The sequence below is a fragment of the Solanum pennellii genome, chromosome 12, assembly GCF_001406875.1.
Source record: "Solanum pennellii chromosome 12, SPENNV200".
NCBI classification, from domain to species: domain Eukaryota; kingdom Viridiplantae; phylum Streptophyta; class Magnoliopsida; order Solanales; family Solanaceae; genus Solanum; species Solanum pennellii.
The window spans coordinates 32,815,866-32,843,621 of NC_028648.1; the positions used below are offsets into that span (position 1 = coordinate 32,815,866).

At 34.7% G+C, this 27,756-nt stretch overlaps 1 long non-coding RNA gene and 1 pseudogene across 11 annotated transcripts; both read right to left on the reverse strand.

Annotated features, from left to right (window-relative positions):
* Positions 1-8,144: 8,144 nt before the first annotated feature.
* Positions 8,145-9,140, reverse strand: LOC114075283 (annotated as a pseudogene).
* A 65-nt stretch (positions 9,141-9,205) lies between these two features.
* On the reverse strand, positions 9,206-26,599 carry LOC107005396. Of its 11 annotated transcripts, XR_003575784.1 has the most exons (14): positions 26,494-26,599; positions 26,149-26,184; positions 25,948-25,982; positions 25,004-25,073; positions 21,264-21,348; positions 21,089-21,182; positions 12,135-12,343; positions 11,911-12,047; positions 11,483-11,620; positions 10,911-11,190; positions 10,585-10,832; positions 10,010-10,219; positions 9,792-9,876; positions 9,206-9,532 (listed from the first exon to the last, which is right to left on the reverse strand). It is a non-coding gene; the product is annotated as an uncharacterized LOC107005396 (long non-coding RNA). The 11 variants fall into 11 exon arrangements; XR_003575787.1 differs by lacking the exons at positions 21,089-21,182; positions 21,264-21,348 and adding an exon at positions 9,662-9,713; XR_003575788.1 differs by lacking the exons at positions 21,089-21,182; positions 21,264-21,348 and adding an exon at positions 9,662-9,713 and having other exon boundaries at positions 9,792-9,879.
* Positions 26,600-27,756: the final 1,157 nt, after the last annotated feature.

A 27,756-nucleotide genomic window follows, 5' to 3' on the forward strand; every position in this document is an offset into this window, starting at 1 on the left:
TGGTTAACCCAAATGACATGACTAGGAACTCATAAAACCACACCTAGTTCGAAAAGCTTTTTTGGGAATATCTTCACCTCTCAATCTTAGTTGGTGTGTATCCCGACCTCAAATCAATTTTCGTAAAGTAGCTTGCCCCTTGGAGTTGATCAAATAAGTCATTTATCCTAGGGAGAGGATACTTGTTCTTTATGGTGAGTTTATTGAGCTAACGATAATCAATACACATCCAAAGGGACCCATCATTCTTTTTCACAAACAACACCAGAGCAACCTCATGGAGAAATACTAGGTCGAATGAAGTGTTTTTTTAGTAAGTCTTTGTGTTGAGCCTTCAACTCTTTCAATTAGGCTGGAGCCATCCGATAAAGAGGAACTAAAATGGTGTTCATATAAGGTAATAATTCAATGCCAAAATCAATTTCTCGTTTGAGAGGAATTTTGGGCAAGTCATCGGGAAAGACTTCCGGAATATCCTTCACTACGGGGACCGACTCTAGAGGAGGAGTTTCGAAGTCTAAATCCCTTACCCTTACAATATGTTTTATACACCCTTTAGAGATCATTTTATAAGCTTTTAAACAAGAAATGATATGACCTCTAGGAATTGAATTCCCCCCTTCCACTCTAAAACGGGTTCATGTGAAAAATTGAAATTAACCATCCTCGTTCTACAATCTATGGAAGCAAAACAAGCATGCAACCAATCCATTCCCAAGATGACGTCAAAATAAACCATATCAAGTTATATCAAGTCAACCGAAGTACTTCTATTGGGCAAAACTATAGGAAAGTTCCTATTGACTCTTTTAGCAATAACTGAGTCACCCACGGGGTAGTAACCAAAAATTGTTCAATCAAGATATCAGGCAATATATCAAACTTTCAAGCTACCAAAGGAGTAAAAAAAAGATAGTGTAGCACCGGGATCAAGTAAATAATAAGCATTAATTTTAAAGACTTGTAACATACCGATCACCCCATTGGGGAACTCTCTTGTTCACCCCTAAAACTGAGAGCATAAAAACGATTCTTCCTTGGAACATCGGAATTAGAACTACTTGCTTGAGCTTGAGCACTCTCCTTCTCTTGGCCCCTTACATTTGGACAATCCCTAACCTTGTGGTCACTCTTACCACAACCAAAGCAATTATCCGTCCTAACAAAGAATTCACACACATGCTTTGTGAATTAGTACCTCTTCCCGTTTAGGCTTAGGGTTAGACACCCAATTATCACAAGCCTTGGTAAACTTAGAATGAACTTTGTTGGATAACCTCTTCTTGAATCTAGGCTTGTCTTGGATATCCAACCTACCCTTAAAAGAACAATCTTCATAAGACTTTGCCCTCTTAGCATCCTTAACCTTCCTCTTAAGACTAGTCTCTTCCACTTGTTGAGCATGCACCATCAAACCAGAAATATCCATGTTGTCATGGAGCATCGCCAAATGACACTCTTCAACCTTCTTATCATCGAACACTCCCGTAGCAAAGCGACTCATCTCATCCTTTGGGTTAAACACCAAGGAAGGGGAATACTTATACAATTTAGTGAACTTCAAAGAGTAGTCTAGCACATTCATACTTCCTTGACGAAGGTTGATGAATTCTTCAACTTTATCATCCCTCTTCTCCCTTAGGAAGAACCTATCAAGAAAACCCCTCTTAAAGATCTCCCAAGTCACGAGACCACCTCTCAAAGGCCTATTGTCTCTCCATTGGATATATCAAGTTTGAGCCACATCTTTGAGTTGATAAGGGGATAGATTTGCCTTCTCGATTGAATTCAACCCCATAGAAAATAAGAATTTGTAGATATCATCACGGAAGTCTCGGGGGTCTTCATCCACCTTTGACCCAAATAACATTAGAAGGTTCATCCTAGTGAAGTTGCCCAAGCGAGAAGCCATGGTACTAGAATTTTGTTGAATATGGAGCCCAACTTCCTGATTTTCTTGAGCCATCATAGCTTGAGATTGAGTAGTCATAGATTGAGACAATGTCACAAAAGACGACCTTACCTCTCCATCTGTCATAGGTGGAGGAATGACTGGAGCTTGGTCACCTTGAGGAGCTTGATTGACTTGTGGAGGATCTCCCATATTAGCGATGTCTTCTTTGACCCTTCTTGCGGCTTCCCTTCTAGTAGTCATCGCCTATAAGTACAATAAAAGGATTAGAAGAAAAGGACTTATAGAGTTACCGCTCTTAAGGAACATCTTTCAAGATTACCAAAAAGGTGAGAATTCCTCCGCATGACATAGCCTCTCATTCATAAGTGTGGCACACTTCACACCCATGAAAAAGACTCTAGGTAGACGTGGTTTAGTGAGACACCAATCCTAATATTTATTCAACCCATGCTCTAATACAAAGTTTGTCAAGATGTAACCAACGTCATCGTCCTCAGAAAGTACTTGGACAAGACCTTAGCATTCGTCATAACGTATCATAGGTCAAAAATACGGAAAGATTTAAAACTTGTACATAGTGAGGTATACATTGACCTCTCCATATCATATATTGAGTTTAGTACACTCCTCGCATATTCAAGCTTACTTAGCCTTCTCGTTTAGTAAACATAACCAATACATAAGATATAGTCTAGTAACATCATCTCACATCAAACCATCTAAAAGGAGTACAATATTGGACATAGCCATTAAAAATTCAATATGTCATTATAGGCTTAAATCACTAGTCTCAAACGATAAAGGAATGAAATAATGTCTTAGAGATAACAACTTCATAGCTAGAACAGAGAAATGGTAACATCCCCGAACATTGAGGACCTACCAAGAACTTGGAGAAACTAGTCCAAGCCTTCTTGCTTTTAGCCTCAATGTACTTCAATGGCCAAAACCTACATTGTTTGGGAAAAGGAAAAAAATATGGGTTAGTACAACCACTTGTACTAAGTATGAAAACATATGCAAATAAAACTATTTAAATCATGCTTAAAAGAAAATTTGTTCAGAACCATGCTAAGTCACTTTGAAAAGCCTTTATGCACAATTAAGAACATATAGAAGCCAAAAGAAATAACCTCACTTAAGACAAGTCCATATTCAACACAAGACCAACATCATCATAAAGTCAAGTCGACATGGATATTATAAACATAAGATCATATCAACATGAATGACATCATATAAAGATCATATAGACATGAATAACCCCAACATAACATTATACTAACAATTCATGTACAAGGGTTCATAACATCACCACATATAACACCCTTACTCACAACCTCTTCCCAAGACTACAAGTGGAATGGTTATGTGAACCCCCATAACCTCACATTATCAAGTAAACCAAAAAAACAATCATAAGCAATGTTAACGTTTCAAATATCTTCATACCATACATATTCATTATCATATACATCAACTTAGACCAATGTAATATCCATCAATGAAACTTACATCATATAGGATCATCACATGTAAACTGATCATGTACATTTCATTCACATCACAAGTGCATAAGATCAACCTCCTAGGACTTCCCTCAAGGTCAACTTGTGCCATGTATAAGTAGAGTCCCATACCCCTACCTACACTAAATATAGCCCTTTAAGTCACCCTAGTTAGTTTCCATTTACATTACTTCATTCATTTTATTTTCATGAGCAGTTGCCTTAACCGTAGATAATGTGTGCTAAACATGGAATTTGATGTCATGAAACCCTACACTGAAAGAAGGTGGTTTACTTGCCATGCTAGAACAAAAACATTAACATAGCATTCTAGGTGGATCCTCTAACTAATATTCCTATGGAGATACATAGTAAAGGAACTAGGAGACATGCTAGAGACCCTGTTTATGCACAATTGCATTGTAATCTCCACCTCATGAGATCCATTGTGAACCTACCTTCCCACATTGCGAAGGGACACCTCTCATATCTAGTTTGCTCGGTGATAAGCTTAAGTCCCATTATGAAATGTCTTTAAGCCTTACTTAATCATCATATCTTAGTATACACCATAGGATACTAACCCCTTGCATATTCATAATCATTAACTCATTAGGTATTGCATGAGAACTTCCTTTCATAACAACCCTTCATTCGTGAGATCAACATATCATAGTCATATCATAGTAAGGCACACAAGTGTTTCACCTTCAACCTTGTATAATCATACCCTTAACATGATCTCACAATTGCACATAGTCAAGACATTTCATCGCATTCATCATCTCATCATCTTCTTAATCTAATCACATATAATACTTCAATTGAATACCATTAACAAGTATAAGCCATTATCATTGAAGTAAAGTATTCAAGGTCACAAAGTCTTACCACACAGCCTTCATAAGCCTCCTTCAAGATATTACCATCAATCCAACCTTATTCATCCATAAAATCACTTATTAACATCATGCAATAGTAATATATACAAGAACTAAGTCAATTGTATCATCACTAATCAAATCAACCTAACTTCACAACATAGGGTCACGGAAATGTGTTCAATCATGATTTCTTCCATAGAACTAGGTCAAATACCAAGAAATACAATATTTAGCCCATAAAAAAAATCACAATCTATCGATAATAATCAAAGTAAATTAACATCAAAACCAATTGAAAGATCAAATACGAAATTTGAATGAAACCCATGTTTTTGACATGTTTTAGAAACCAACTTTGAAGAGCCACTTAGGGAAAGGGTTCCCAAGAGTGAATAGCTTCCTACCTTAGGATTCCTAGAAGATTGATGGAGAAAAGATGGATTCTTTGAGCCCTAGTTCACCTTGAATCTTGGTCTTCAATGTGGTCTTGAATAGAGACAGAAAGTAGAGAGAAGGTGGAGAGAATTGGGTTTGGGAAATATGGCGTGTTAGGTTAGTTAAATGAGGTTAACTCTTTATATTGTCCTTCATCTAGCTTAATTAAACCTCCATCAATTAACTAACTAACCAACTAACTTATTAAGTAACTAACTAAAAATTTTGCAGTGAAACTAGACCCTAAAATGACGGTTGCCTGTCGACGAGGGGTCGATCAAATGATGACACCGTACTGGCAAACCGTTATTTGATTTAGAGAATGTGTTTTTGGAAATTTTGGGAAAATGATAAAGTGTCAACAACCGGATCCATCTATAGAGTGTCTATCAAATGACGGCTCGTCGTTTGGCTCGTGGATGCACACTGTCCAACTTGACAGTTTTGGGTCAAATGGAAGGGTCCTCTCCAAGGACCCTTAGGGTGGTCCTTGGGGAGTCGTACCCCAAAGTTTCGACCCTAAACACACTCTTCAATGTATTTAACATCTTTCTACCAATTTTCATTAATTTCCGACTCCTAAAACCCATTGAAAGATGTCAAGGCACACTAACCTTAATTTCACTAGTCTCCGGACGTCATGGACTTTTCTTGACGTTTTGACTCTAAATATTCCTAATTGATTTCAATAAATTATTTTAGGATTAGAAACAATGTTTCAAGTCTTGGTTAATCATGTGAGGCTCTAGACTAAGTCATGGTCTTTCGGAGTGTGATAGAACATATATTACATAAGTCATTTAGAAGTCAATCATACAATTATGGCACTTCACATAATGGTATTGGAAGACCTAGGGGACTCACTTTAGTATCTCAAAGCCTACTCCTTCCATGTTTAGATAGCGTTCCATTCCACTGCCTACACGTTGTAAAATCTATCCAATAACTATAGTGCACATCCTACATGATGAGAGTAGGCATTAACCGACATAGACCATACTAGCTAGGTAAGGAATCCGGTGTCATAAGACACACCGTGGAAGGTTTTCTACTTGCATAAGGTAGAACTAAAGACACACCCCATGTAGGCACATGGCTTAAGAGATACTAAGGGTTTCTTTTTACTCTAGTGTCATATTTATGTAGTTCTACTAACACAAGCATTTCCACTCGGTGCCTTGCTTTTGTTCTCATAGAGTAAGTTCAATCACATAATAATATTTGATAAGTTAACATTTATTAGTCCTACCAACTCATAATACCACTACCAAGAATGTCAGGCCCGGAGCTACCCCCGAGACGCGGACACGGAACCTAGGACCACAAGTGATCTCAAGCTAACCCTGCTGGCATGATTATGAGCATACTAAATAAAATAAACTGTTGCGGAAGATAAATCATACTTAAAATGAAAAGATGGGGAATACCCATATTCTATAACAAAGATATTTGAAAACAATGAGTTTAATACAAAAGAAATATTAACTCAATACTAAGCTGAATCTAACTATGTCTGAAAATAACCTCTAAATTGGACTAGAAATACTGGGACAAGCCCCAGCTAAATCTAGCAAAAATTGAAACTAAATGACTAAAGACTGAAATGAAACTCATGACTATTGTCCTCGGAGAATGAGGACTCACTACTGAATTTGCAGAACTAGAGATCGGGAAATCGATCTATGCGTGATCTGGATGTTGAGAACCTGAACCTACATCATGAGAAGATGTACCGCACGTATGCGTCAGTACTTGAAAGGTACTGAGCATGTAGGATAGAGTAAAGCTTAAATAAAACATAACTGAACAAGCACAAAAACAAGTATAATAATCTGAATGTGATGTGCTGATTTCTGAGCTAACTGGATGCAATGACCAATTTATAACATGCTGAAACTGAATACTGAATATACTGGTAAATGGTCAATGCAGAGAGTCTGACTGAACTGTGGGAGCTACTAATAACCGATAATAAAACCACATGAGCTAAATGTGGAGTCCGATGTATACGCCCCATCGAGAGGACCCAATATACCCTGCCAAAGGTATAAAGGCATGCTGGCGTGATCACTAAACTGATTGCCCACAGAGGGGACTTACAACCTACTTGGCTAGTAGTTCTGGGACTATTGGGTACGCTAAACCCTAGTCCAACTCGGTATTATGCTACTCCCAATGAATTCTGTAAATTAACTGATTATATCTGAATTTCTGTAAATACTGGATAGCTCGAAACTGAACATGCAATTTAAGAATGCAACAATTAATCTGGTAATTATGTATTTATAACTGAGGCATGTATCTGAAGTGTCTGAAATATATGACCTAGCATGTGTAATTCAAGAACTAAAGAAATACATAGCTAGGGTTCTGAAATTCATGCGATAATCTGAGTAATAACATGATAATCTGATTTGGAACATATATTAAATAAATTCATGAAGTTATATCAAAGTTTTAGAAACCCTAGGTTTAATCATGATAAGAGAATCAAGAAGTGACTGAAACTAAGGACCCAATGGGTGAAAGGAACCCACTAGTGAAATCACACAAACCTGGTGATGAAATCCAAGGAAAAATACTTAAGTTTCGGGGATGGAACTGTTGGAGCTTGTGGCGTTCTTGAACTAGGGTTCTTGAGTTTTTTCTCCTCTCTTGCTTCTAATTTTCAAGTTTTGATTTAATGATTTGACTTGGATATGTTTTAATTATGTTTCTAGGCTTAAACTGACTAAAATCTGATGATTTAGGGTCAAAACAACGTAACTTAGGGTTTAAACGAAGTGGGAAAGGTCAAAAGACCCCTAGGAAGGTTGCTGTCGAGCCTCACGACGGCCAGGACTGACGATTCGTCGTGCGCCTGACGCTCCGTCATTGGGTCCATCGTGAGGGCCTGTTCAACAGGCCTTTACTAAAATGGGCATATTTTTTTACTAGGAGGTTTGATTTTAGCAAGGTCGGTGGCTATGGAAAGATAATTCAATTATCTATCTGTGGGTTGGTCATGGGAGACCTAATTTATTTTGTGCTAAGAGGTATGATCATTTTAAGTTGACCCAGCTTTATTTCCCTTTAACTGATTGCAAATGTTCCACCTATGGTCAGACCTAGGGACCGTAGGTCAACATACGAACCATGATGGTCATCCATAGATCTTGTCATAGAGTGGTTGAAGGGAGTCTTGATTGACGGTCATGGACTACGGACCGTCGTTTGACCTACGGACCGTAAGTCCGTCCGTCGTCCAAGACTTAACTAATTTTTCTAGGATGAAATTTGTAGGAGTTTCTGATCCCATCGACCGTTGTGCAGGACGGACCGTGGTTCAGGCTACGGTCCGTCGATGCCACCATTGGTAGCACCTGCAGATTTTTCTGAAAAACTAATTTTTGGTCTGTTTTGGCTACGCGGTGTTACATTATCTCCCTCTTGGGAACATTCGTCCTCGTATGAAGACTAATCTAGCTGAAATAGAGGGAGAGAGATCTTGTGTATTTCCATCCCCATCTGAATCCTGCCCAATCCTCCAAACAATGCTGACAAAAATGCAGACAGAGATGTTGATTTTACTTTTTTTCCAGAGAATCAGACCTTGTGTGCTTAATCTGGAATGTGGAGTTCGATTGAATCACCTTTGTATAAACCACAAGAGAACGTATGGCATAGAATAGTAATCCGGTGAGATAAGTATCCCATTTGACATACAATCTAAAGAATAAATAAAACATTCAGCTAGAAATTGAAGAGGCGTCATTGCAGGAACATGAACTGGGAAGTCATGAATCTCATCAGTTCATGGATTTTTCTGCAGATCCTTAGGGTTAATAGTTTTTAGAGCATGCCAAACAACACTGTTACATTTTGAACCTGAGCCAAAGCCTATTTGTCACACTATAACCTTTTTTAATCCTCCCCTTGTCCTCAGAGTACGCCAATTCATGCCACAGTGAGCTACTTGGTATGTTTCAGAATCTGTAAAGTGTCATTCTTGAAGGTTTCATATGCCATTTTGTGAGCTCAAGATTCGTTTCCATCTTATCCAACATTACTCTCCTCCGCAATGAATAAAGAAATGTTCAAAGCCAGCTTCAAATCAGGTATATATGGCCTCTTGAAAATATTATTCATTTTAAAAATCTTTCTAACAATGAATGACACGAAAAAAAGAATTTGGTCAGACATAGGAAGTTCCAATGATCCTAGAGTTTTTATATTACATTTTAGAGTCTCTTTATCTACAACTATTAAGGATTTCGAGTGATACGCAGAGTTGAGTACCCACCAGTTAAACGATGAAATGTCTAAGTATTATAAATACCTGTCCTTTTGTGTTAACTTCACTGTTTTATGGGAACACTTCCTTTTAGTTTTGTTTTTGAATGTATTTTTACTTTGCATTAACATATATATCTGCTAACCATCCTCACCTTTGTTCTTTTATTTGAAGCTTCATATCAAAGTACTAGAAATCAAAATGAGGATGACCGTACTAATACAACAGTCAATACATTTCTTTATATCAACATTCAATGTTTCTCTTGAACTGTACTAACATACTGGCAAGTATGACAAAATTATAAAAAACAAGTGGAGTGGTGGTTATCATCTCGGGTTGAAAGTAGCAAAGACAAAAATTAAGTCTTTGAGGAAGTTCTACCTTTCAAATCTTTCGCCTTCACTTCACCCCTAAATCCTAATACAAGGCTACGAGTTTGTGGTCCACAAGATTTTTCAACAATCTCTATACTAGATAGAGATGGATCTTCTTGAACTATTTCCTCAAGTTGAGCCTACAAAATATGTAAAAGGACATTTTCCATTACAAAACATAACAATTCCAAGATATTAACTTATTGAATTTACAAAACGTGCATGTTTTTTAATTGCTTCAGGTTCAACAATCTTGTTATCTTTCTTACGAGTCTCAAAGAAAATAGTCGCCAAGTCTGGTGGATTTCCATCTTTTCTACCCTTTATATCAAAGTTAAACACATCAAATAACACAAACTTCATAAATACTTCATCAAGGAAAATAGTTTTTAACAATACCTTTTGATAAATAATCTCTCGAATAGGTTTGCTACCAATATGACCAAACATCTTCAACTTAGATCGGTTTGTTGCATTCCTGATACTTCTTGCATGTATTTTGTGAAACAATAAGCTTAATTAGAATATTTATAACAAAATTATTGATACATAAGGTATCTCATGCCTAAACAAGCTTCAAGGTTGTTTCTAGTAATAAGCTTAAGCAGCATACATACCTAAAAACTTTAAGAAGTAAAATGTTCCTTTATTAACCATTCCCATGCTTTTTTGTCTACTTCCCTTGGGATATATTTGAGAGATTGTTGAATGGGCTTATTCTTGACATATTTTTCATGTAAGTGTCCTCTCCATTTGTTCCATAACTCATTCATCCATCCCAAGATATGATCACGATAATCATTCATGCCAATAGCCTCAAATTTGTGCTGTAAAAATCAAGACATGAGTTGAGTTATTACCAAGAGAGAAGAATCAGGAAAGGAAGAAAATGAAAAAGATATGTTCTTATAGTCTAGTACAATAAGCAATAGTTTTAAAGCAAATAAGAGAAAAAGATTTGGAAACTTTGTTAGATGTAGTTCTTTTACTATCCTTATTTATTTAGGATGTTAATTGTATAAAGATTTACAATAACTTTTCTTGCTTTTTGGAACACCTCTCATTTAAATATTAAGAAATAAACAGAGCATAACAGACAAAGCAATACAAAGTAGAGAAAGAAATCGCAAAACTGAAAGAAAAACTAGAGAATATGTTAATGAAATATTTGAATGGAGTTAAAATTTGTTACCTCAACAGCTGCCCACATATTACATAACTTTTCTGGCTTAATATCACTCCACGAGGTTACTCCCAATGGAGAGATATTACGATCACGAACATTTTTTCCTAAATGCCTTGAAAATAATATGCTATTTGTTCCAACAGTTCGATTATTATAAAATATTACTTTTAGATTTTCTCCATTTTCAAGTGAAGCAACTTCTTTGCACATGTTTCTCCCTTGAACTCTTCTTACCTTTGTAGGATTTGATGAACCTACATTGCATAATTTAGTAAGAACTGTAGCAAACAAATTCAGCTTTATAAATTAATAAGACATGTATTGAAATTGACCTTTTCCAGTTGTTTGAGAGTGTTCCATAACCTGATCAATAGTTTAGCATATCCTCTTTCTCAAGAATCATTTTATCCATTGTTTGCATTTCTTGACAACATGGTCGAATTCTCTCTTGTTCTCTTAGAATGAGTTTTTGTATGTTGATTAGCAGAAAGACCACTCTTTTTAATACATCCCACCTCAGATTCAGAAGTCATGTTGTTGTTATGGTTCATTCCCATTCCTTGACTAGTAAAAAAAAAGTAGGGCTTTTAGGTCCTTGTCCTCGCCCATTCCCTGTAGGACCATGACAAATCAAATCATATTACCAATACTTTAGCATATTGTTTCAGAGATGAAGAAGCTGAAAAAAATTTGACAAGTACTTGCAGAGAGTATTAGATTTTTAAACACAAAAAAATAGAGAAATTTAAAAATTAATACAAAGAAGAGGAAAAAAATGGATGCAGCCACGAAATAGGAGGAACTGAAAATAGTTCAAAGTTATTACAAACTTGAACTTTTATTTAAAAACATAACAAATTTCAAAAAATCATACTTATATAGACTTCTTGGGTGTATTACTTACCTAGATTACTCGATGCATAAGCTGAGGGGATAGTTTGCTTGTTCTCTTGCTCTAGATCGATAGAGTTCTTAGGTATCTTTGGCATTCCTTTACTAGTAAACAAAGCAGAGTTTGCAATTCCTTGTTCTCGGACCTTCCCTATACAACATGAAGAAAACAAATCATATTATCAATACTTTATTCTATTTGAGAGCGAGAAACTGTAAGAAATATGAAAACAAGTTTCAGCATATCAAGTATGTTTCATTCTCCTCTTTAACTAGATGTTTAAGACGGAAATGTTGGTTGCTCTTTGGGGAGCTACGATGTGCTAAAGTAACGAACTAAAAATAGCTCAAAGTTATTACGCACAAACTTGAACTTTAATTTTAAAATGTGGAAGATTTTCATAGATATTACTTGTCTAGACTTCTTGGTGTATTTCTTACCTAGATTAGTCAATGCATGAGCTGAGGAGTTAATTCGTTTTTTCTCTTTCTCAAGATCAATGGAGTTCTTAGGTATCGTTGTCATTCTTGACTAGTAAACAAAGTAGAGTTTGTAAGTCGTTGTCCTCGTTCCTTCCCTACACAACATGGAGAAAACAAATCATATTATCACTACTTCAGAAAATTTTTTTAGAAACATGACTCTTAGTTGGAAATTTTCTTACTTTTTTCAATTTCTTGGATGTATCGATTAACCAGATAACTAGATTGAGAAACATAACTCTAAGTTGGAAAATTTATTCTCTCAGACAAAGATTTAAGCCCTTGTCCTCGTCCCATTCCAATAGTACCAGGCGCAACAAATTTATATTTGATAGTACTCTTCATAGACGAGTCAACCTCATTTTCAGTCTTCAATGGTTTCATCTTGAATCTTCAAAAAGATCCAAAATTCAAAAAAATAAAATTACGAAAAATGTAGGCATAAAAGAAATCACGTCATCATAAAGTGTAATACTGAATATATTAATTCATAAAAATATACTTCACCTCATTAGTTCTTTTACGTTTCTTTTGTAAAGGACTTTCTAACTCTACAATATCATCATCCATTTGTTCCACATCTCATAGGAATCACGAGGTTTAGTATTCCTCACTACTTGCCAACCTTTGATGGAATTATCATTAACATAAAATACTTGAGATGTTTGGCCCGCTAAAACAAATGATTCATTTGTTTTCATGAATCTATCTGGATTAACACTCATAAAATCATACTCATTTTTGTAATACCCCAGAAATTTTTTCGAACTAGGACTCAAACCGTTAATCATAGTGAGTGAGATTTGACCAAGGAAATAAAAATTTCTTAAATATTAAAGCCATTTCACAACATTTAGCACCTTGAGTTCCAAAAAGAATTAGATTGGGAATAACAAAAAATTGAAATTTTGAGAGTTAAGCTAAGTATGAGTTTTGGGTCAACTTCAAACGACCATAACTCCCAGTACAAGATTATTTAGATGTGATACAAGATACCATTGGAAATTTCTTTGAATTATATTTCCATGGCCGCCACTTTTGCTAAATTTCGAGTTTGGATGAGTGAGATATGACCTTTTGAAGTTAGGTTGTCCAGTTAAGGAAAGTTAGCTGAAAATAGTGAGGAATATTTTGGTCCTTTCCTTACTCAATCAGATTTAACTCATTTTTTTAGTCATATTCTAAGGTTATAATCCTTTAAGGTTCAGTTTCATAATAAAAAAAATACGCTTAGGGTTTTAGTTGAGAGTTCAAGAAGAGGCAAGAAGAGAAAAGAGGAGAAGATCAAGCGTTCGTCGAGATTCTTGCATCTTGTTGTGGAATTTTACCATGGTCTAGTCTCTAAGAGGTATGTAAGCTTTCATAGTGTTGGTTTAGTTCACCCACACACCAATCATGTATTTTTTTCAGCGAATTTCATGCTTAAAGTTTAATGATTAGAGTTCTTGAGGAGTTATTGAAAGATGTTCTTGAAGTTCATTATAAATCTTGTTGTGTTGAAGTTTTGATGATTTCTTTAGATAAAATTGAGTAATTCTAGTGTTTTTCCTGTAGACTAGAGTGTAAATAAGTTAAGTAATTGAATTCAAGTGATTGGGGAGGAAACCGTTCGAATTTAGGCGATTTAAGGTGAGAAAATGAGAAAAAAAGCTCGGCATAAATTCTTGGTTGGGGCCTGGCGGGGTACGACGGCCAGAGCGCCCCAAACCCATCTCTGTCCGTCAAGGGTTGGATCCATGCCAACCATAGACCCAGGGTCGTCTTCCCAATCCATTTTGCCTCTGGTAGCTCCGTTTAAGTTCGTTAAAAGTGCACCTTCACTCCTTTTTGATTCTAACTAATCTAAGCTACTTATAAACACCTAAAATAAGTCCTAACATTATCATAACCTTGAATTCATGATTCAAATTCAATGTAAAGTTGAGAGTTATGTTTTGAGAATTCTTTAAACTTTTTAAGGAAGTCCTTTTGAGAAGTCTTCTACAATTTCTAGTAACTTCTTTTAAGACTCAAGCAAGTGGGTATAAAAGTGAAGAATATGTATTCATGAGTATACTATATCACCTATATCCTTAATATCATGAACCATAACTTTTGAATTCATAATTCAAATTCAAAGAGAGTTAAGAGTAGAGTTCAAGAAAATATTTAAGTTCAAATTATGAATTCGTTGAGATTCATTACTGATTTGAACTAGAGTTCTGAGGAAGTAAATAAGGGAATGAGAGAGTCATATACATGAGTTCCATCTAGTTACTTATACCTTCAAGTCGAATTGTTCATGTTCATAATTCAACATGAACCCTATAAGTCGAACAATCTTGAGTTAAGAAGTATTTTTCAATTCTCAAGTTGAGTAGTTCATGTTCATAACTCCGCATGAACCCTCCAAGTTGAAAATCGTGAAATCATCCAAAAATATGAGATCATGAATTTTTTAATCCATACTTCAATTCAGAGAACGTTAAGAGTCAAGTCTAGAAGTTAAGAAACAAGTCAAAGTAAAGTTATAAAGTTTTCTGAAGTCTTTCACAAATGTTTTCACTTTGTTTTAAAGGCATAAAGTTCAAGTCAAGTAAAGAGTAAAGAGTAAAGAGTTGATGATCTTTCTTCAAAGTAATATAAGGTAACTAAGTATTCCTTGAGAGTTAAGCTTTAAATTAAGTAAAGAGCATGAGTTGAGTTCATTTCTAAAAAGTTATAAGGGAATTAAGTATTCCCTAAATGTTTATCAATCTTTTCACATTTAAGTTAAAAAGAAACTAAGAAGTTCCAAAAGATTTTTTAACTAAAAAGGGAATATTGATTCCAAGAGGATCTTGTTAAAGCTACAGGATTCAGCAAATTATCTCAACCCAAAGAAAACAAAATTTCAATTAATGAATGAGCTAAATTACATTTCAAGAGTAGTATTGAGCATCGATGTGGGGATGAGAGTTCATATTAACTCAAGTCTCCATGTAAACCATGTATTCACCATGGAATTGACGGGTCATACCTTTTAGATGATCACGTAAGGAGACCTAGTGGATCCACTTAGTTGAGTGAGGTCCTATACCAATTGCAAGGTGTAGGATGATCCTCTTGCAACGTGGGGTAATATGTTGTACCATTACTTAGGCTCATAGTGATGGTTGTCGGTTAGAAAAACTCCCACATTAGTAATTACATGGTTCCTCAAGGGGCTCTGCTTAGTATGAATCAGGGTATGAGAATTCATTCATGCATTGCACAAGTAGACTTTGAGAGGAAGCATGATATGTATTTTATGATATTATTATCTTGAGTTAACATCATGTTTTTACACAACTTTTCATTATATTGCACTTGTTTTAAACTGCTTTATATCAAAATGAGATCAATTAAGTATCAAAATTTAAGTATATTGAGTTGAGTATCCATAGTCGAGTATCATATCTTTGAGTTCAGTATTTTATTTATTGAGTTAAGTATCTTATTATTGAGTATTCCTTGAGTTTCATGCTTGAAAAGAGGTAAGTATGTTTCCATCTTTTATTCAAGTATCAAGCTTATGTAATTCTTTAGAATTACACTTACATACTCGTACATTCCACGTACTGAGCCAACTGTCATGCATCTTTTGATGATGAAGACATAGGTATAGAGGATCATTAACAGGAACTTCGTTGATACATCCTAGAGTTCGAGTTAGATATGGTGAGCCTCCTTGTTTCCAGAGGATTTCATTTATTTTTCAGTTTTTGTTAGGAGGTCGTGGATCTTGTCCAGACTTTTATCTTTATCAGTTAGAGGCTTCATAGATAGTTAGTATAGTTAATGAGTATGTATAATTCATTTATTTTATTAAATGTTTTAAAGACTTAAGTTTCCTATTTTATGGCTAGTTGAATATATTGTAATATTCAAAGTTCTTAATTTGAGTTTATTAAATCTGATTTCACTTTTAAGATTTTGCATGTTTAAGTTAGTCTTCCGCTTATAGTCAGCCAGGATGAGGGCTCGCTTGAGGATTAACAATGGTCTTTGAGTGCCGGCCATGTCCAGGGTGTAGACTCAGGTCGTTAAAAACTTGGTATCAACACAAAGGTTTAAGTGTCCTAAGGTCCCTATGAAGCCGTGTCAATAGGATCTTGTTTATGGTTGTGAGGGCATTACTTCTATAAATGACAGACTACAAACATTTAAGAAAAGTTTCTCTTTTTTCATATTCTTATCGTGCAAAATAGCTAAGTCATGGAGATCTATTCTAACTCGTGCATTCTCAGACTCATTCGACTATCCATCATACTAGAGGTGGTTGAAAATTAAATTTTAAAGATCCTTATGGATGAGTTGTACTTAGCAAGAATCTTGAGATAGTCATGAGACTCCAGAGGGGCTTGAGAGGAGTCCAAGAGTTAGTTAAGTGTTCAATTTCAGAGAAATGCATTCATATTCATATGAATCGTGCGTTTGAGCTAAAAGCGAGTTGTACTCTTTTACTTAAATCATGTTTCTACTGAGGTCCTTTTTAAAAAGTATGTTTAGAGCTTGGGTAAGATTTTCACCGGAAAAGGTAGAACAAGCTACAAGATCTTAGTACTAGAGAAAGAGCCGAGAGGTAAAGGAAAGTATGCAAAGGTTTAGTATTCCTAGAAAGGCAAATAGTGTTTTGAAAAGATATATTAATATAGTCATGTACCTAGTAAGTTAGTAATGAGGAGTTTTCCCTTCTGAGTAGACTAAGAAGTGATGAGTTCTGAAGTTTCTATCATAGGAGGAGAGTGTGTTGTAGCAAGAAAGGAGGTAATGATGATGTATCATTGTGTTAGTAATGACCAAGTGTAAGTGGTGAATATATATAGAAGAGCCAGAGTATTCATAATGTGATAGATTAATCTAGGCTTATGAATTTTGAAAGGAGAACCTCATGGTATTTAGAGGAAGATAGAGCTATTTGAGAGATAATGCGCAGTAAGTTAGTAGTACCTAAGTTCTGAAGTGGAATGTGATAGTATTTCTAGTATGCAGACTGAGAGGTAAGAATTTACTAATTGCAATATTAGTATTGAGGTATATTATAGTAAGAAAGCAATCATATTTATATTCGAGTTTAGTAATGAACATTAAGCTTGAACTTGAGATGAATGTTATGATCTAAAAGAATGGCAACAAAAGGATGATGATGTTAGTCTTGAGATATGATATGGTAGATTTGACATAGAATGGGTGAAGAATTGAGACGGTTTTTGCAATGAATGCGAGTAGTAGAGAACGCCACCTTTAGATAAGGGCAGTGGTGTGGCTAAGTCACAAGAGAAAAAAGAGCATTAAGAGAATGTACACCACTTTGAGATGTGGAATAGGTCCATAGCTTTTCAGCTTTAGACCTAAGGGAGAGATGATAAGATGAGAAATCAAGACAAGTGTTAGGAATTTCTTAAGGATATGGTTTGTAGGAGTCCATGGAGTTGTTAGATTACTAAGATTGAATGTGGTGTTGATAAACATTAGGTAGATTCTTGCGATGGGCAAGGTGGTGGTAAGGAGTAATAGTGTTGGGATGAGATTCCAATAGAGAGGTATAGAACCCGAACCGAAGGATTTGGGTTAAGCATGAAGTGTACCATTAGAAGTAGACCTTAGTAAGAGAAAACTATTAATACCCCATAAATTTTTTTGAACTCGGACACGAATCGTTAATCATAATGAGTGATATTTCACGTGGGAATTAAAAATCTCTTAAGTATTAAAGACATTTCAAAAGATTTAGCACCTTGAGTTCCAAAAAGAATTAGATTGGGAATAACAAAAATCTGAAATTTTGAGAGTTAAGCTAAGTATGAGTTTTGGGTCAACTTCAACCTACCATAACTCCCAGTAAAGGATGATTTAGGTGTTCTATAAGATACCACTGGAAAGTTCTTGAATTATCTTTCTAAAGCCGCCTAGCTTGCTAAATTTCGAGTTTGGATGAGTGAGATATTACCTTTTGAAGTTAGGTTATCCAATTAAGAAAAGTTAGCCAAAAATAGTGAGGGGTATTTTAGTCCTTTCTTTACCCAATAAGATAATTGGCTTCTAGTCATATTTTAAGGTTAAAATACTTTTAGGTTCAGTTTCATAATCCAAAAATACGCTTAGGGTTTTAGTTGAGAGTTCAAGAAAAGGCAAGAAGACAGAAGAAGAGAAAAGAGGAGAAGATCAAGCGTTCGTCGAGATTCTTGCGTCTTGTTGCGGAATTTTGCCATGGGTCTAATCCCTAAGAGGTATGTAAGCTTCAATAGTGTTAGGTTAGTTCACCCACCCGCCAATCATGTATTTTTTTCAGTGAAATTTCATGCTTAATGTTTAAAGATTAGTGTTCTTGATAGTTATTCAAAGGTGTTCTTGGACTTCATTCAAAATCTTGTTGTGTTGAAGTTTTGATGATTTATTGAGATAAAATTGAGTGATTTTAGTGTTTTTTTTTTCCTTTATATTAGAGTGTAATCAAGTTAAGCAATTGAATCCAAGTGATTGGGGAAGAAACCGATCGAATAAGGCGATTTAGGGTGAGAAAACGAGCAAACCTGCTCGGCAGAAATTCTGGGTTGGGCCCAGGCGCGGCGCACCTGAATAAACTCCCTAAACCCGTCTATGTCCGTCAAGGGTTGGGGATCCACACCAGCCATAGCCCCAGGGTCGTCTGCCCAGTCTAGTTTTCCTCCGGTAGCTCCGTTTGAGTTCGTTTAAAGTGCACCTTCACTCCTTTTCAATTCTTACTAGTCTAAGCTACTTCTAAAAAATTAAAATGAGTCCTAACATGATCATATTCTTGAATTCATGATTCAAATTCAAGGTAGAGTTGAGAGCTGTGTTTTGAGAATTCTTTCAAAGTTTGAAGAAAGTCCTTTTGAGGAGTCTTCCACAACTTCTAGTAACTTCTTTTAAGACACAAGCAAGTGGGTATTAAAGTGAAGAGTATGTATTCATGAGTCTAAAATATCACCTAGATCCTTCATATCTTGAACCATAACTTTGAATTCATAATTCATATTCAAGAGAGAGTTAAGAATAGAGTTCAAGAAAGTCTTTAATTACAAATTGTCAATTCTTTGAGATTCATCGTTGATTTGAACTAGAGTTTTGAGGAACTAAATAAGAGAATTAGAGAGTAATATACATGAATTCCATCTAGTTACTTAGACCTTCAAGTCGAATTGTTCATGTCCATAATTCCGCATGAACCCTATAAGTCGAAAAATCTTGAGTTAAGAAGTACCTTTCAGTTAACGAGTTGAGTAGTTCATGCTCATCATTCCGCATCAACCCTCCAAGTTGATAATCATGAAATCATCCATAAATATGTGATCATGAACCTTGAATCCACACTTCAATTCAAGGAAAGTTAAGAAGAAAGTCAAAGTGAAGTTATAACGTTTTCTAAATTCTTTCACAAATGTTTTCACTTTGTTTTAAAGACTTAAAGCTAAAGTCAAGTAAAGAGTAAAGAGTTGAAGATCTTTCTTCAAAGTAATATAAGGAACTAAGTACTCCCTAAGAGTTAAGCTTTAAGTTAAAGTAAAGAGCAATAGTTGAGTTCATTTCTCAAAAGTTATAAGAGAACTAAGTATTCCCTAAAGGATTATAAATGTTTTCACATTTAAGTTAAAAGGGAACTACGAAGTCCCAAAAGAGTTTTGAACTAAAAAGGGAACATTGATTCCAAAAGGAGCTTCTTAAAGCTTAAGGGTTCAGCAAATTATCTCAACCCAAAGAAAAGAAAGTTTCAATTAAAGAATGAGTTAAAGGAAATTTTGGGAGTAGTATTGAGCAACAATGTGGGGATAACAGTTCATATTAACTCAAGTCTCCATCTAAACCATGTATGCACCATGGGAATTGACGGGTCATACTTTTTAGATGGTCACGTAAGGAGAGCTAGTGGATCCACTTAATTGAGTGAGGTCCTATACCAATTGCAAGGTGTAGGATGATCCTCTTGCAACGTGGGGTAATATGTTGTACCATTACTTAGGCTCATAGTGATGGTTGTCGGTTAGAAAAACTCCCACATTATTAATTACATGGTTCCGCAAGCGGTTCTGCTTAGTATGAATGAGGGGATGGGACTTCATTCATGCATTGCAAAAGTAGACTTTGAGAGAGAGCATGATATGTATTTTATGGTATTATTATTGTAAGTTAACATCAGGTTTTTACACAACTTTTGTTTCTATTGCACTTGTTTTAAAATGCTTTATATCGAAATGAGTTTAGTTAAGTATCAAAAGTTAAGTATATTGAGTTGAGTATCCATAGTCGAGTATCATATCTTTGTGTTCAGTATTTAATATCTGAGTTGAGTGTCTTATTCTTGAGTATTCCTTGAGTATCAAGTTTGAGAAGAGGTAAGTATGTTTCCATCTTTTATTCAAGTATCAAGCTTATGTTATGCTTTAGAATTCCACTTACATACTCGTACATTCCACGTACTGAGTTAATTGACCTGCATCTTTTGATGATGCAGACACAGGTATGGAGGATCATCAATAGGAGTTTCATTGATACATCCCAGAGTTCGAGTTAGATATGGTGAGCCTCCTTGTTTTCGGAGAATTTCAATTACTTTTCAGTTTTTGTTAGGAGGTCGTGGGTCTTGTCCTAACTTCTATCTTTATCAGTTAGAGGCTTCATAGATAGTCAGTATAGTTAAGGAGTCTGTATAATTCTTTTACTTTATTAAATGTTTTAAAGACTTGAGTTGCCTATTTTGTGTCTAAATATATTGTATTATTCAAAGTTGATCATTTGAGTTTATTGAATTTTATTTCAGTTTTAAGCTTTTGCATGTTTAAGTTAGTATTCCACTTGTAATCAGCCATGATGAGGGTTCGCTTGGGGACCAGCAATGGTCTTTGAGTGCCAACCACGTCAAAGGTGTAGACTCGGGCCGTGAAATCTTTATTTACCCCTTTTATTTCATCATACACATCAAACCAATTACAGCGAAATAAAGTGACTCTTCTATCTATGACAAATTGCAACTCAATCACATCTGTTAAAACTCCACAGTAATCAAGGTTCTCACTTTCTCTATCATTCTCTCCTAATACAACAACACCACAATTTTGAGTCCTTAACGTTTTATCATAATAATCTATATGAAATCTATATCCATTAACAATGTAACCTTTAGAATACGTCGAATATCGGTTAGGACCGCGTTAAAGCGAGACAAGATCTTCCATAATATGACTAGAATCTCCTTTATGCAATTGTGCAACCTATTATCACAATTAGGATGTTACATTAGAATTACTATTTCAGTATTAAAATATCAAGTTTTATGTTTATTTATTACTCACCCTATCTTTAAACCATTCAACAAATTGTCGATTCCATTCTATATCGGACAAGTGGAGAGCATTCTCATGAGTTTATGCAAACTCCCTACAAAATTGAAGTTAACCATAAATTTCAAAAAATAAATAATCCTATGAAAATAATAATGAGAACAGATAAAATAACTCTCCGTACTCGATATATGGTTAAACTTCATCACAATTCCTCAATATGTATATGTGTGCTTGGTCTAGTTCATCCGCTTCAAGCTCAAATAGAGTTTTAGCTCCCAATGTTTTTTTGGGTAGACAGAATAGTGATAAACCTCCATTAAATTGCTTTAAACCCCCATCATAATTTCGTTCAGGCCGATTAAATTTTGTGTCAATTCTACGTAGATACCTTGAACATAAGGTCACATATTCATTTGCAATGTAGCCCTCTGCAATACAACCTTCAGAACACGCTCTATTACCAATGAAAAATTTTAGAAAATATAACCATCATTCAACAGATATATCCATCGATAATGAACCGGTCCAGCAATCTTAGCTTCAGTAGATGAAAGAACAGGTAAGTGAACCATGACATCAAAAAATGAAGGAGGGAAGATCTTTTCTAACTTGCAAAGTGTAATGGGAATTTGAGCTTCAATATGTTCCAAGTTATCAATTCTCAACTCCTTTGATCCAATAACGTAAAAAAATAAAGATAGCTTAATAAGAGTTTCACAAACTTCTTTGGACAACATACCACAAAGTGCAAGAGGGAGTAGATCTTGTAGAAGAACATGACAATCATGACCTTTCAACCCAGATATCTTGTGAACCTTCAGGTTCACACATTGAGAAATATTAGATGAAAATCCATTAGGAACCTTTATATTCTTTAGGAAAAGTCATAACTTGTGCTTATCTTCGGGACACAATGTATAACATGCATTAGGAACTTCAATTTTCTCCTCCGTATGGATAGGGTGCAATTATGGCCTAATTTTCATTTCTTCCAAATCTAACTGAGTATTAATTGTGTCCTTGGTCTTTACTTTTACATTCATAATTTTCCCCATAATACTATCACATATATTTTTTCAATATGCATAACATCCAAATTATATCGCAACAATAGACTCTTCCAATATGGAAGTTGAAAAACCATACTTTTTTTATTCCAGTTATCCTTTTGATTCTCATGTGATATTTTCTTCCTTTTCTTTGGATCCTTTGATAGTTGTAGCCCTTCAAGATCCTGCACTTGATTAAGTATCTTAATACCTGAACATATTTGTGGCGGGGGTCTTCACTCCTCTGTACCATCAAATGACTTCTTTTCATTCCTCCATTTGTGATCATGAATAAGGTAATGCCGATGACCCATATAACACTCCTTCTTACCATTACCAATCGAGTTGATGAAGTGTCTTTATTGCAATATGTACATGCAAATTTTCCTTTTATACTCCATCAAGATAGATTTCTATATGCTGGAAAGTCATTGATGGTCCACAACAAAGAAACATGCAACTTAAAATTCTTTTTAGCTGACACATCATAGGTCTCAATACAACCTTCCCACAGTTTCTTCAATTCCTCTATTAAAGGCTGAAGATATGTATCAATTGCCTCTCCAGGGCCATTTAAACTAGGAATAAGCATTAACAAAATAAAATTTTCTTGTTTCATGCACAACCAAGGTGTTAAATTATAAGGAATAAGCACCACGGGCCAAATGCTATGTGAGGTTTTTGAATTTTTGAATGGCTGAAATCCATCACTAGCAAGTCCAAGTCAAACTCAACCGCAAATGAAGGATGAAGTTCATCAAATGACTTCCATGCCATTGAATTAGTTGGGTATGTCATTATTCCATCATCAACTCTTTATTCCCTATGCCATGTCATAAGAGTAAATGCCTTTGCAGACATAAACAACCTCTGAAGTCTAGGCTTTAAAGGAAAATAGCATAAGCTCTTTGATTCTATCTTTTTTCCTTTTTTATGCCTTGTTTCCCATCTATGTGTAGCTATCTTCCATCTGCACGCCCCACAAACTTTGCAAGAATCGAGTTGGCTATCTTTCTTCCAATATAACATGCAATCATTAGTACAAGCATCGATTTTGTTGTAAGAAAGGACGAGTTCTTTAATTATCTTCTTTGCCTAATAATATGAGTCTCGAAAATGGGCTCCATCCGGCAACAACTCTTCTTTTAACATTTTCAATAACATTGTAAATGACGCATTACTCAAAAGACCCATACTTTTGATGTGAAGCAATTTAATAAAAGAGGATAGCTTTGAAGCTTTGGAACTTTGATACAGAGGTTGCTCGAAATCCTTCAATAAGCTGTAAAATCTTTTTGCTTCAACATTTGATTCCTTCTCAAGCAAATCATCACCATCAGTGTGTGTAGTTCCTCCATCAGGATTAGGATATAAATCCCACAACAATTCTTCTACTTCATCCTCACTATCACATTCATCCACTTCATCACCATCTTCTAATTCTAATTCAAATTGAGATTCTAAAATGGCTCGCGCAAACGTTCTCCATGGTGATACCAAAAAGTATAATTCTTAATTATTCCATACACTTGCAAATGTGTCTCAACTGTTTACAAATTCCTAAAGTTGTATTGTAACATTTAACACATGGCCATCGTATTTCATATTCTTCTCCTGTTTTTTGAAAATCATTATCCAAAAACTTCTGCATGCCTACTAAATAGGTACCTTTATGTACCTTGAAAAGTACATAAAAGTTATATTAAAAAAGATAAAAGATAAAAAATTATTGAGATCCATACAACCTATTATAATTAGAGGCACAAAACAGAAATGTGTGTTATGATTGATACGTGATAGTTAAAAAGTATACTATTTTTTATAAAGGTATTATTCATGGTGTTCCATTTACCTCATCATATTGGATGAGAACGATCCAGATGTCAAAAGAAGGAGATTACAACCATCACGGGATTTAACAGGAATCCTTGGGATAAATATTATTTGAGTTACATAATGGCAACAATTGTATGTGTGATCAGAACAGTTTGAACAGAATCAGACTACAAGCATGTGATTCTGCTTCAAACTTGAGCCAACAGTAGAACTAATCTCTTACTGTATCCATTTTCTTAAAAATATAAAGCTTCCTATTCAATCTCAGAGGCATTACTCCCTAACACTGACACAACTTTTACAGAATTGGAACCTCAAAATAAGCCAGTCTTACAGAGAAAAGATGGGACAGATCATTTACTATCTCATGTTTAAGATAATTTGGAGGAAACAAAGTAGGGAAGGCCACTGAGACATAAGTAAAGTTTATTTTTCAGGAAATAGTATTGACAGACTCGAAACTCTATTTTGAAGACCAACAATGTTTTGCTTCTATTTTCTTCTTATTTTGAAGCATACAGAAGCATCCCTTTTGCATAGATGTCGAACGGGTTCCTTGTATAGCTGTATATTGGGATTATTAAATAAAATACTATCTGAGTTTCATAATGACATCAATGGTATGTATGGTCGGAACAATCTGAATGGAATTAGAACACAAGCAGGTGATTTTACTTGAGTGATGATACAACTCATCTCTTACTACATTGTTATCTTGTTAATAACTATGAAGCTTCTTGCTCAACCCCCTGGTATTCCCCAAATACTACACCTAATATTAAATGTACAGGAAGCTCCAAACAAGCAGGTCTAACAGAGAAAATTGATGTTACAGGAAAAAGTATTGATAGACCAGAAACTTACCCAACAACATTCTACTTCCTTTTTTCTGATTATTTTGAAGAACACAGCAACTTCCCATTTGCATAGATGACTACAAGTAATTTAGTTTGTATACAGTTAGTATACTGTGATTTTTCAATCCCCTATTTTAGTTAGTAAAAAGTACTTATGATTTTTAACAAATAAATAAGTTTTCCATGTTGAGGGATATGCGAGAAATATTTGTTCATGAAATAAAAGTACAAGAATTGCACAAGTACAAGTATACAATGGTACCAAAAAAATCATGTTACAGGGGAATGAGATTCAAATCTTTAACTTTACAAAGTACCTAGGAAATCAACCAGCTCCTCTACTTCCTATATAAAATTCTCAAGAATTGCACAAGTGTTACCTTGATGCATAACATTAAGCAAAATTTTAGGCTCAACTAGGGACGACTTGATTTAGGTGAAAAACATTCAAATAGTATCACTGAATATACTATATATTTACAGCTAACATGGCCGGTAATTTCACAGATTACATGTTTCAGAAGATATTCAGGACCAACTATTCCTCAATCAATGGAATTAAGGTTGTAAGGGATAGAGAAATATTGCATATAACAAAGTTGCCGGTTTGTTAGATTTGTGGATTAAGATGATCAGTTTTGCACTATGTCTGAGCTGAATGAACGTTTTTCTCAACTAGGCATAACACATTAGTTCTTCAGCTAACAAGAAGAATGTCGGAGGCCAAACACAAGCTTCATATACAAACGAGGAACTCAAATTACTGAAGCTAAGGTATATTACTATTTTCATTATATGTCTAAGAAAAGAGACCAAATTTTAAAAGCATTAGCCTATTTATTATTAAAAAAGAGGAAGAACAAAAATAGCAGCTTGAATGAAACTATGAGAAAATGAAATCAATAGAACATATAGAAGAAATACAACAACTTGATTAGAAGAGGAACCAACCTGTCTTTCTGTTTCGTGCAAAGTAGGGGTGGAATCTGTTTTGTGCAGAGCAGCAACGATACAAGAATAAAAATATAATTAGGGCAGAGGAACATCAAGATTAAGCTAGAAGAACAAAAGAGTAGCTTGAATACAACATTGAAAAAATGACATCAGTACATATAGAAGAAACACAACAACTCGATTAGAAGAGGAACAAACCTTAAATTCTATGTCGAGCAAAGCTGAGGTGAAATTCTGTTTTTGAGCAGAGGGAACAATACATGAAAAAAAAACGTGATTAGGGAAGACTAAAGTCAAGATTTAGCAACAACAAAAAAAGTAGCTTGAATACAACAATGAAAAAAACCGACATCAATAAAATATATAGAAGAAACACAACAACATGATCCAAAGAAAAAGAAACCTAGATTTTTGTTTCAAGCAAAGCTTGGATTGAATTCTGTTTTGACCAGAGCAACAACAATACAAAGAAAAAGATGCGATTAGGGCAGGGGAACCTCAAGATTAAGAAAAAAAAAGTTGATATTAGGTCAGAGTGACGACCTTGATCAGTTGCAATGGTGATCTTAGAGCTCAAACTAGGGCGACCGGATGTTGTGTTTTGAGATATGTAAAAGAATGATGGTCTTTTTGTTTATCTTCTCTGTACTTTAATTTTTAGCGCTTAGACTATGTTTGGATTATTGTTATCCATTATATTGTATTATATTATTATTATATCTACAGTGTTTGTTTTGATTGTTACTTCAAATATTTTGTATTGTATTGTTACTATATCAACAATGTTTGTTTTGATTGTTACTTAAAATATTTTGTATTGTATTGTTAAATTTCATTGTTACGTAACAATGAAAACCCCTATTTTATGGAACAACCAATTTGATGTGTTTCCATCGTTACTTAATTTCTTTTTCCAATTATATATTTACATAATATTTCAAAATACTATTTTACCCTTTATCTTAATTATTTAAATCTAGTCAACCTCTTTCCCTAGAATAATTAAGCATATTTTAGTAAATTTATAAATTATAATATAGTACGATACGATCAAATCAAACTATTAAAATGTTATAAATAACAACAAACAATACAGTCTAGCCAAACATTATATCTATCATACAATACAGTACAATATACTACAATACAATACAATACATTATGAAACAATAGGTAACAATGATTCAATCAAAGTGTTAATATTTTGATAAAAATGAAAATTTAATTTTTTTTAATATTTTAGTAAAAAAATTGGCAGAATGGTTTTGCCGCTCAAGGCCCTCAATAGATTTTGGGACGGGCCAATTACCTTTTTAGGGACTAGATTTAATACCTTCTCAATAAAATGTTCAAATAAGGACCAAAATATTTCTCGTTCCAATAGATATACTTTTAGAGAATAATTCACTCGTACCTAAATGTTGGTCTTAAGTAAGGTAGTGGACTACGCGCAAGACGGTGATGAAGTGATCAAAGGGCGAATCGCTGATTTGTTCTGCTATTCCGACTAATGTCGTTGAGCATCCGCTGCATCACTAGTCTTTGAAAACTATAAATACTTGTTGAGTGTTTTTGCATAGAAATCGAACCATTATTGTTATAATACATTATTATCATGTTTTTTCAGTTTTTATCTCAGTTTTTAAGCTCTAAGTTTTTGATAGATTTTGGGAGAAGAACTTGAAGACCAAAAGGGTTTCAACTCTAAGGATTTGGACTTGGGTCTTTTTATTTCTTTATCCTTGGGTTGTAACAAGACTCAAATCTTCATATCCACTTGAATGCAAGCTCATTTTGGTAAAAACT